Source organism: Callithrix jacchus, chromosome 16 (assembly GCF_049354715.1).
Source record: "Callithrix jacchus isolate 240 chromosome 16, calJac240_pri, whole genome shotgun sequence".
Taxonomy (NCBI): Eukaryota; Metazoa; Chordata; class Mammalia; order Primates; family Cebidae; genus Callithrix; species Callithrix jacchus.
The window spans coordinates 61,729,958-61,741,866 of NC_133517.1; the positions used below are offsets into that span (position 1 = coordinate 61,729,958).

General features: G+C 39.9%; 1 protein-coding gene across 5 annotated transcripts in view; it reads right to left on the reverse strand.

Moving 5' to 3' along the window:
* Positions 1–3,402: 3,402 nt before the first annotated feature.
* The window catches only part of KHDRBS3 (KH RNA binding domain containing, signal transduction associated 3), a 196,766-nt gene continuing 188,259 nt past the window's right edge, over positions 3,403–11,909 (reverse strand). For 4 of the 5 annotated variants that reach the window (XR_013528082.1, XR_013528080.1, XR_013528079.1 and 1 more), the window contains 2 exons: positions 11,162–11,220; positions 3,403–3,715 (listed from right to left, as the gene is read on the reverse strand). The gene's annotated coding sequence lies outside the window, so the exon portion shown is untranslated. Of the gene's footprint in view, positions 11,221–11,909 lie in introns of all 5 variants that reach the window. The other variant, XM_078353122.1, reaches the window with a different exon arrangement.

Genomic DNA, 11,909 nt, shown 5'->3' on the forward strand with positions numbered 1-11,909 from the left:
TCCTCCACTCACTCCAGTGAGTTCTTCATATACTATAATTTTCTTTATGTGCCATGTCCTGAAAAAGCTGGGAATCACTGGGTTAGAGGAAGCAGAGTGACGTGGACCAGCTAAAAGGATACATGCAAAGAAGTGAAAAAGGATCAGCCAATCTGAAGAGCTACAGGCAGCTCCCAGTGACCCTAGTGAAGACTGCATGTGGGCGTGGAACAGTGCCTGGCGCCAGAGAGGCCAAGTAGAAAGCCGGGACTTTCCTGTCTGCTTGGTGGCAATGACACCCCATAGTGTCAGTGGACACTATAGGAGAAACTTGGACCTCTCTCTGGCAGTAAGGAGACAGCCTACTCCCCCCAAGCTGGGGTGGTGTCAGAGAGGTGTAGTGGAGTCAGTTTTACCATCCACTGCTCAGTGGTAATGAGGCTACCACACCCCACATATCATGCCAGTGGAGCCAGGCTGCTATGGGTGGCAGCTGTTTAAGACCTGGAACCTGCACAGCAGTAACAAGAAGGTCCTCCTTTCCCCTCACCTTATCAACAGAGGCAAAATGGGAAACCTGGACTGTTTCTCCTCCCACCTGGCAGGAATAAGGCAGCACCCCTCTTCCCTCACAAAAGCCCTGTCTAAGGGCTTTCGTGAAGATTCTATGATCCAGAATCTTCTAATGTAATACCTAAAATGTCCATGTTCTGGTTAAAAATCACTCATTTTCCCAGAAAAATCTTGAATAAAACAACAGATAGCAATGCCAAGAGGGCACAGAAGTTACAGTTTACCTGACAGTTATCATAGTGGAGATTTAAGGCTAAAGAGATAGGTAGGAGGAAAATCAGGAAGGAATGTGCCTGATAAGCCGAGGAATCTGCAAGTTAGCCTGGAAGCTGAAGGATTTTGGTTATGGTGGAACACGCCCCATTTAATGTCCATGTCATGGACCTTTGGCAGCAGCAGAACTGTGGAACCTACCGGCTTGGTGAGTGTATGTGCTACTGTCCTCTGTCTACCACCCTGCCTCTGCACCCACCTAGGCCATGTGTGCACAGAATAATGTGCATGCAGAGACCTGCTCATGGACATCTCCCCAGCAACCCTCACTTATCTCTCCTACGTGCTCAAGCTTTTTATTTCAACCGTACACCCCTCTCCAACAATTCCTTAAAGAAAGATCCTTGAAGGAGTTTACTAGACTAATTCCTCCCCTCCCATTTTTCTTGAATCTGTACCAAGCCTTCACTCTATGAGGTAAATCAAGACTACTGATGATTTTTTTGTTGCCACTGTGTGTGTCCAATCTTCAGTCTTCATTTCTCTTGACCTGTCTGTCTGCAGCAAAGGACCACATCCTTTTCCCCTGAAACACTTTCTTCAGATGTCTCCAGGGCGCTGCTCTTCATTCTCTTCTTCCTTCATGACAGCTCCTTCTTGGTCTCCTTTCCTGGTCCCTCTTCATCTCACTGACTTATAAGTGATGTAACATTCTGTGGGTCTGTTCTCCGATATCCATTCACACTATAGCTTTAAATGACATCTATATTTTGATGGCTCTTAAATTTCCGTCTCCAGCTGAGCTCTCCGTCACCTCCAGATGTGTGTCTCAAAACTTAACATGATCGCCTTGTCCTCCTAAAATCTTCCCATCTCAGAAAGAGGCAATTCTAGTTTTCAAATGGCCCTGGACCAAAATCTTTGTATCATCCAATTTATTTTCCATCTCACCAACCGATCTGTGCACTAAGTCTTACTGGCTCTACTTTTTCAAAATATACCTGAAGTCTAGCTAGTTCTCCATGGCTACACCCTGCCGCCCTGGACTATGCCAACATTCCTTCTTATGTTCATAGCAGTGGCTCCAGTGGGTCTCTGCACCTTGCCACATAGCCTATTCTCAGACACTGGATCACACTAGACCTGTGCTCAGCTCCTCCTCTCATCTGCCCAACAGCTTCCATTAAAGCTCAAAATTGGCCCTTTATTCTCTGACCCCCAATCAGCCTACTGATTTCATTTAATTCTTTATCCCTTGCTCACTCCATTACTTGTGCTCTGGCACCCTTGCTGTTCCTGAAGTGCCCAAACACGCTCCCTCCTCAGGACCTCTGCACTCTGCTAGTATCTTAATGTAACTTAGCTCCTTCTAATGGTCCCTGCTAACATGTTACCTCGTCTACTCTAATTGAAGTCTAGCCCCTCTTCCTGTTACCACAATTTTCTCCGTGACTCCATCAGCACCTGACATTCTTGTGGTGTGTGGCCTGTCCCTCCCATGGGATGTAAGCTTCTCCAGGGTAACACCCCATGGTTTTTTTCCTCCGCTCTCTCTCTCTCTCTAGTATGTAAGACAGTACCCAGCAGTTAAGTTCTCCATAATGTGCTTAATGAATTAAGTAGTGTAGGCAATAAAATAAGAAGCCAAAATTAAGGTTGTGAAAGTGGGATCAAGGAGAAGGGAATGGATAGAAGTCAGGAGGTTTGAATCCATGGGATTTTACTTGTAGATTTGTGATTTGTATCAATGACGTAGCAGGTAAAAAGGATGCAAGCAAAAAGGAAGTTCAAATCCTCTTCCAATGACCACAGTCTGGCTTACGTTCTAAAGTTCCTATTTGTTTAAAACTAATTCCGAACAAAAGGGTGTGTGAAGCTGCTTCCTGGCTGTCCCTGGCCTTCCCGAGCTGGCCCCATGACAGGCACATACCCTCCACTGTGGCACACCAGCTCTCGCTGCAGAGAGCCACTGCTCTAACACACAGGCTTGTATTCCATGCATTTCTGAGATGGCGAAATGTGTACCGGACACATCTAAAAGGTACAAAAGAATTATGTTTTAGGATGCATACGAGGATAAGAAAAAGCTCAACTATTTGAAGCCATTCTGTCGTTAACACAATGCTCCAAACATAGCATGCTGTAAAAAGTGAATGCCTCAAAAAAATGTGTCTTTGAGGCAAGAAAGCGACAATTTAACAATGTGCAAGACGGTTCCTGAAATTCCAAGACCAGGAAACATGTTGTGCGAGCTTCTAACAGAAGAAATAAAACACATCCTCCTGGGGCGTATTGAATTAAAATCACAATGCACTAGTAAATGATGAAAAGAGAATGAACAGAAAAATACTGTCCACAGGGATTATGACCTTCATGTTCCATAACAAATTACACCAAGGCTTGAAAATCAGGTTTCTATTCTGACAGTGCCACTCTGCTTCCCGGAGAAGCCTTTCTAATTAACCTTTTATGTGACAGGATACTTTTTGCATAACACTTGCATATTTATTGGTCCATAACTTAGATAAATCATTTCAAATGTGGGATATGTGTAGAATATTGACTTCTTGCAGTGAGTTGCAGCTGTACATGGTTCTCAAGTGTATAAAATGTAGAGCTGTGCTGAAATAACAAGAGTTTGTTTTTCTATGTTTGAAGCAGAAGAGATTTCAATAGGCAGCCTTTATTAACTACTATACAAGTCATTCTCCTTTCATTATTGGAAGACAACAAAATAAGACAGATTTTCTTTCCTTCTTCTTTTTTTTTTTAAAAGAGTAGGTTCCTCAAATTAAAAGCATAATCATATAATAAAAGCATGTCACAGAACACAAAATTATGCAAATAAAAAATTAAGATGATTTTCAAGTTCCCAAGTGGATTCATTTACTGACTAGGCACGTTGGTGAGTTGACTATTCTTAAGCAGTCCATAAATAGAAGGAAAGTTCCTGAAAGAGAGGAAAATGAAATATATTTGTATATATCAAGAAATTAATAATAATTACATGCTCTGTTGGGAATGGCAGGGTTTAGAGGGAATAGGCAAGTAGAAACAACAGAAATAAGGATGTTTATGGAAAACAATGCAAAACAGAATCCTTAAAATCAGGGACATAAAATATGTGTGTTCAGTAAAGACAGACAAATGATTATTTAATGATTCCACTACTATCCATTATGATATTTTGGAGCAATTTCAGAATAGCAATGCCTTGTTTTACATAAAACCTCAGATATTAACCTATGAGTTCCTAGGGGTCTACCCTGGCAGAGTCCTTGCATTCTTGTCACCCGAGAAGAGACTGAATTTTCAGACATATTTAAGTTTTTTTTTATTACCTAACCAGAAATAATCTATTTTGATGTGTTATACAAAACTGAAAACTGGCTGGTGATCAGAAAAAACAAAAAACAAAAGAATCACAGTGGAGAAATGGCCATCGTGGTGATGTTGACTTCTCACAGCTCTGGCCGTACAAATCCAAGGCCCTACGTTATATCTAGCAACTGCTTATACGTCCCCAAAACAGGTGACGTCATATCATGTCTGGGTCAACACCCCCGCCCCCACCTGCAGTAGCTTATCGTGTCTTCACATTGTCTCCTCCCTTCCTGGTTTGTAAGATTTCGACTTTCGAAACTCCATTCAGGTTTTATTTCCTCCTTTGTCCTCGGACCAAGTTCATTGCTTTCTCCTCTGCACCATCTCTGCCCTTCTTCTGTAGTAATATACAGAGTGCCAGGGACACAGTGGGCATCTCAGTGTCACCTGCATAAAGCATCATACTGCTAGGATGAATCAGATGCAAACTGTTATTTAAAGGTGAATACTTTAAAAAGTTAAGCATCTAATATCTTAAATCTATTGATGAGGGCATTGCCTTAATTAACCAATAAATATTTCTTGAGTGGCTTGTGCTGAATGCTTTGAGGTTTATAAAATGTGACACACATACTTGTGACCCTCAAGAAGCGTACTAGAGATGAAGGACATTTACACAGCATCAACCCGTCAACCAGAGGGTCAGAATGAGACATCTGCCAATCCAGTCCTCTCAGCCAGGTTTCCCATGGGGAGAGAAGAGAAGGCTCTTTTGGCTGAGAGAGAGAAAAGAGATCTTGAAGAAATGGCAGGATCTGGATAGCCAGAGAAGAAGAGAAGGTGGGCGATGAACCTGTGCAGGGCAGTGCTAGAGGAGATCCTGTCTGTTTCCTTAGGGAGCCTATAGGCGTCTCCTGCTACCCTGGTGTGGCGTACTTTCCACAAAGCCTGCCGTACCACAGGCCAGCCCTTAACAATGCACTTGCTGATGTAAGTAACTCCAGGAATGCGAGGAGACCAACAGGAGTCTGAGGAAGGCTTGCAGGACTTTCGGCTCTCCTCGTGAGACACAGACGAGCGTCCAGGAGGTGTCCATACTGGACCCAGCACACACTCCTCTCTCGCTAAATCACACAGGTATCCAGCCTGCTACATGCCAGATGTGTTGTGTATAAAAGACCATTTTAAATCACAGGAGCTGCAAGATTAGCTCCTGTGACCACAGAAGAAGCTTCTGAGCAGATGAACTTCGGCTGTGGTCACAGGAGCTAATCTTGCAGACCATAATGAATACATACAGCATTTAGTTAGGTTTCTTTCAGAAAAGCAGATTAAGATGCACCATGACCTCTATGGGAAACATCTATAAAATCCCAGTTAAGTCTATTTTAAAAATTCATTCCACAGATATTTATAAACATGGTTTCTTGCACTGCCTTTAATGAGAGCAAAATATTAGAAAGGAACTGGATGCCTGTCAGTAGTTGTTTGGATTATGGCTCTTTCAAGTGAATATTATTCAGCCAATAAAAAGGAAAAGGTAGCTTTCTAGTATAAAATAGCAGAAAATCAGCTCTAAGACATACTTCAAAGTAAAACAAGGGGAGCAAATGGCATAACGTTTTTTATGTAAAAAACAGTAATAATTTTTTAAAAAGTGCTTTACCTAACCACAGACTATCTCTGGAAAGATACATGAAAACCACTACAAACAGCTGCCTGTGGATATGTGGGGGTAAGGGTGGGAATGAAGACCACTGTGTGTATATTTTATATTCTGCACCAAGCACATGTATTACTGACTAAATAAAGGACTTATTTTGGTTTTCCAACTTCACATTTATCATTGAAAAAATCGAATAGTTATTGAAACCTCACACTTCCACTAAGAAAACAAATTAATACAAATTTTCCTCATTTTAGGATGGGGTTACGTCCTGATAAACCCATTGTAAGTTAAAAACATTAAGCTGAAAATGTATATAATACACGTAACCTACCAAACATCATAGCTTAGCTTAGCCTACCTTAAATGTACTCAAAACACTTATATTTGCTGAATTATCTAACAAGGCCTGTTTTATAATAAAGTGTTGATATCTCAAGTAATTTTTGAACACTGTACTCAAAGTGAAAAACCAGACGGCTCACTGATGACTGCAAGAGTGAGTCATACTGCCATGGCTGTGAGAGAAAAGATACATATATTCAAAATTTGAAGTACAGCTTCCACTGAACATGTATTACATTTCCACCATTGAAAAGGGGAAAGGTCTTAAGGCAAACTACTGTAGTCAGGGACTGTCTGTACTGATGTGTGCTCACTGTTAGTGTTTCAAGAACTACAGGTTCACTTGTTCGTTCATTCATTCCTCACTGAACACCTGGTCAGTTCCCACTATGTCTGCATGCCAGGCCGTAGGCTAGGATTTGGGAGTACGAGTCAAATGACACATGGTTCTTCTATCTTCAAGGAAACTTACAGTCTTGCAGTCAGGGAGAAAATCTCATCAATAAACAGAACAGAAATCTAGCCTCAGGATAACATCACCACCCATGCACCTTCACAATGGTACCTGTTTGTTTATTCCATCTCCTTGTTTTGACTGTCTGTTACATACTGGGACCTGTGTTAGGTAGCAGACACATAAATCCCGCCAGCAGAGGTTCAAATGAGATAAACACACAAGACAGAACTTAATAACCTGCTAAGTTCTCCTTGAATGAAAGGACGACTAACTTAATCTAATAAGGCCAAACAAGACCTAGTACATTGCCCTGTACTATCAGCCACCCGGCTACCACATTCACTTTATTCACTCATACATTCAATGACTTGTTCAATTACCACTTATTAGGCATAAGACATGGTAATTGCACTAAAGATGTTCACAATCTGGTCGGAGGTAAGGAGGGCAAACAAACAGACAATCTCAGGATACTGTACTGCAGAATTCATCGAGTAAGATGAGGGTCCACAGTAGAGACTCTACACCCAGACTGGATGTGAAGATGGTGGGCTTGTGAGGGTCTCCTGGGTGAGGGGATGCTTCAAGTTTCACTTGGAAGTGCTGACAGGTCAGCAACAACTAGCTAGACCAAGAGCTGGGTGAGAGTTGTGTCCACTCAGCTGTGTTCATTTATTTGGGTAGGGTAAGGAACTGTGACTTCAGGCAGAGAATGGCACTGCTGGAAAAGCTCTAGATGGTTTTCAATCTATCAGGGCTGAACCACAGTGGGGTGGGGTCAGAGCATGCTGTGCTCCAGGCGGCTGACGAGGCCAGCGGCAGAATCACGCAGGGCTTGATGTTCAGAGCCAAGGAGGTTGAGTTTTATCCTGAAAGTCACTGAAGGACTCATCACATTAAGATCTGAAAAATGACTTCAGCAATAGGAGCTAAGAGCTGAAATACATAACTGAGATTCCTGAAACAGGAATGTCAGAATCAACTTCAACTGGACAGAATTTTCCATTGAAACAGAAGGGTGAACTTCAGATTGAAAAATGATCTGCAGCCTTTCCCAATCAGAAAGCAAAACAGAATCAGGCATAAAATGGATGGTTATTTTAAAATAATGATTTTTTTTCCTTTCTATTCCTATAAAGCACTGAATATCAATATTAATAGTAGACATTATTTGCACAGAAAACAATACACTTTATTCCTTAGATGTCACACATATTCTATCAAATGTTTTATATTTTCATTTAACTTTTGACTCTACAATTTTATTACTTTTTCTTCAAATCGTTAGTTTTAAATTCTGGAACCTGTCTCTGTAAACAGTGACCAGAGTCTTTAACTCTGAGTTAAACTCTGAGTAAAGCCTGACTATCTAAACTGTGGTACCGTTAACGTGATTGTGTGGGTTTTTTGGGGTCTTGGTTAACCGTTCCTAACACTGCCTGTTAGGAATCATCTTGATCACACTGACAATGCCATTCACTTACTAAATAAACCCTTACACAGTCAAATAACTACGTAAAAGATGGGGGACAAGAGGGTAAAACAGTTAGAGTGCCTATTTTTTAAGGCACTGATTGTCTGGTTATAAAATCACTAACCAGTGAAAACAGAGGTCTGTAGAGTTCTTTTTGGAACAGACTAAATGAGGAACTGTATCTGCCCCAGAGAATGGAGTAGGTCAAGCTTAAAGGCAGAGGATACCATACTTGAAAATGGCTGCACTGAATTTGAGCTTCCTAGCAGAATCTACAAGACCCTTCATTACATGTCCTTTATCCTGCACAGCCAGCATTGTCCCTTTCTTTCTCTAATTATCTAATATAACTGAAGTTTCCTAAATGATGTTTTCTTATAATTGCAAAAATTTACATATAGAAACCAATGAGTGAACATCTTTATTTGTGCCGGGCATGCTTCTAATCATCACAGCAATACTAAGATAGGCATCATAACTGTCTCTTTTATTAGTGGGGAACCTGCAGTTTAGATTCTTATTACGAGAGGTTAAGCCACGGACTCAAGATCACAAAGCAGGTGAAGGGCAGAGCGGACATATGGATGCTCTGAGAGTATCTGCCCTGTGGCGCTATCTTCTCCTGGTCTTAGTATCTCCATGGGCCTCTTCTGCTACCTCTGACCACCCTGCCTGGGTTACACATCCCCATTCCACGTGCCTAGAAAGCACATATATCTCTGTCCGAGCTCTACAGACTTCATCTTTGCCCATTTCCCCAGCAGACTGTGGCACTTCCAAGGACAGCAATGATGTCTTTAATCATTGTATTCCTACTGTCTGCAGCACAGCCAGTGTTCAGGAAATATATCCGAGTAAATACTGATACAGACTTGACTTGGAACACCTGAGTACAAAAAGATTCAGAACCTAAACAAGCCACAGACTCTCTCCGTGAAGGAATCTGGGGCAAGGTGGGGTAGAGAAAGAGAAGAGGGCAGTTATTCACAATGCTCAGCTTTGTGTGAGATACTCTCTGTGACACAAAGTAACAAAAATTAAAGGCTCCTGCTCTTAAACAGCCTTTAATCCAATGGAGAAGCCACTGTAATATTGAGAATGACAGTATAACAAAATGGTTAACATCGAAGACTCTGGATTAAAGTCAATGGGTTCAAATCTGGGCTTTACCAATTGTCAAGTACATGAGCAACCTAAGTGTGAAATTCACCTCCTGAAGCTTAAATTTCTTCCTTTTTTAAAATGTAGATGATACCTTCTTATGCCTGTGAGGATTCAATAAAATAATTTACAGAAAATTATAAGCACATGCTTAGTTGTTATGGCCACTTACAACCAATATAAGTCATAGGATACCAACACTAAAATGAAGAAATAGAAACCAAACATGCTCTTTAGAGACGGTGGAGGAATCACAGCCTGATTTAACCGGTGAGGACATCATGGAAGAGAGGGCATGGGGCCGAGTTCTGAAGGACAGGTATGTTTTCCTCATGTGAAGATACAGGGGACAGCAAGTTGTTTGTTATGGGCCTGTCACCTCCATTTGGTTTTGCGGTACTTGAATACAGGGGTCCATGTGTTATCAGCCTTTGTATGACCAGTGCCTCTGTTGTGTCCAGTATGGAGCTCATTCATGTTCCATGGATGCTGTCATATGAGAAGATAAATGAATTCCAAGGGGAGAAAACAAAGTTAGGAGGAAGCGACTTGGGAACATGCGATGTGCCCTTAGAGACAGGGAAAGATGGGCTTATCTACAGCAGGGCCTTCCTGTGGAAATAGAAAATAATAAGGTTTGCTGGAGTATCAGCCAGATAAGAGAAGGTCTTGAAGGACAAGTAGGAAAGTTCCTGTCCAATAGTGTTCTGGACCCTTCTGGATCACAACCCCTTTTTACAGTCGGATAAAGCTATGAGTGCTTTGAAAACAGGATAATAAACATAAAACTGTATGGTATTTCCTATTAACTCTGAAGAGCACTCTGAGGATGGACCCTCTACCTATCCCATTAACTCTGAGGATGGACCCTTCACCTCTCCCTAATTCTTAACTTATTATTCTGTAAGCCAACTCCTTAAAAAAACCATTTAATAAAGAAAAACAATCATGAAAAGTTTCAATAACATCACACACTACAGAGATGTGGTGATCGTCACATTCCCTTTCCATACAAGAGAAAAAAAAAAAAAAAAAAGAAAATAAACTTACTTTGTCTACAAAAATGAGAATTATCTTCTTTCTAAAGGTAATTTAATTATTTCAGGCTAATTTTGGCTATTAAGAAAAAGGCTCATATATTTTTCATATATATTAAACATGTGAATACAACTTTGACAATTAAACTTTATATGACTGGATCACTTTCACGTTGCAAAACACTCTGACAATATTATCTTAATTCTTCTAACAAATGCATGAGATAAGCATCATTTTCACTGAACTGATGGAGAAAGTGAGACTTGCCCAAAGTCACACAGTTAAGTGGCAGAGCTCAAATACAAATACTGAAAAAATAATACTCTCTGGAAGATTAGAGCCTACATAGTATTTTTTTTATGCATTAGAAAAAAACCAAGAAAATGTAAAAAAAGAGACAAAAATAATATCTTTCCTTTATAGGTCCCCAGATTTTTACATTTTTTTAAAGAAGTAATTTTTATAAAGTACATTTTATAATACTTATAATTTGTTTCATAAAATTGAGAAGCACAGAAAATCATGCTTCCATAAGACTAAGATAAATACTGTCAAAAATTTCCAGCCTATCTGTGTAATTTTTTTGCCTACACACATAGAAAACTAAAATTGGGATCATATTATATATTAAGTTTGGCAAACTGCTCTCTTTCCTGAATGATCTGGAAAATGTTTTTCATGCTATTGAAAGTAATCTGAATATTTAAATATCAGGATGACCTGAGCCTCCAATCTCTGCCGCTTATAATGAAGCTTCCTGGGTCAGACTTGATTCAGGAAGCTTCTTTTCTGACTTTTGTAGTTAATTTGACATAATCACTAGTAATAGGAAATCAGCAGGGGAAATTTTCCATGTGACTTTAGATAAGCATGAAATTGTCTTCATCTTCCACAGCAGATCAGAATCACTGGAACCAAAAGGCAAACTTACCTTTGATTCCTTCAGGTGTGCAACCAGTTCCTTCAACATTCCAAGATGACTGCCATTTCCTAACAAAAGAAAAGACGTTTTTACTCAAAATAAAGAGAAAAACATCCCCCAAAAAGTAAAAATTAAACATTTTACATAATCTACAATTAAAAAAGCTTAATGATTAAAGAATAACTTTATTAAATATTTGTCAGTTTTAAGAAGTGCCCTAAATTACTAACCAAATAATGTATTACAAATAACTAGTTATGAGGTTTTACAGTTGTTTAATAGGGAATAATTGGCCCCAATTAAACTGACTTAACTAAGGCTTTTTAGATTACTAAAACAAATTAAACTTTTTAAAATGAGAATTTAGGTCATCTTAAAACTTTTCTAAAATGGATAATGAAACTTGCTAAGTTGTAATTGCTCTGGTTTTATTAGTTATATTAAGATAAATTAAGTGAGATTAAAATCTTATTTGATTTATTTACCTTTGAAAATGAAGACCGTTTAAGGGTTACACATCCTCAGCCTTGGCGAGTGCGACCTCAATTAGTCAAGCCAGAAAGTCTTTAAAAGCTTTGTGCTTAGTGCTTCCAGCATGGAGCGAGGTGTTCATTAAGGTACCAAAATTCTCATAAAAAATCCAAAGTTGCACTAGTGAAAAAACGCTCAACAAGATGAAAACTGATCACATCTTTTTCAGAAAATCCAGTAGTTATTTTAAAACCAGTTTTTAAACAAGATTTGGTTTTGCGTAGTT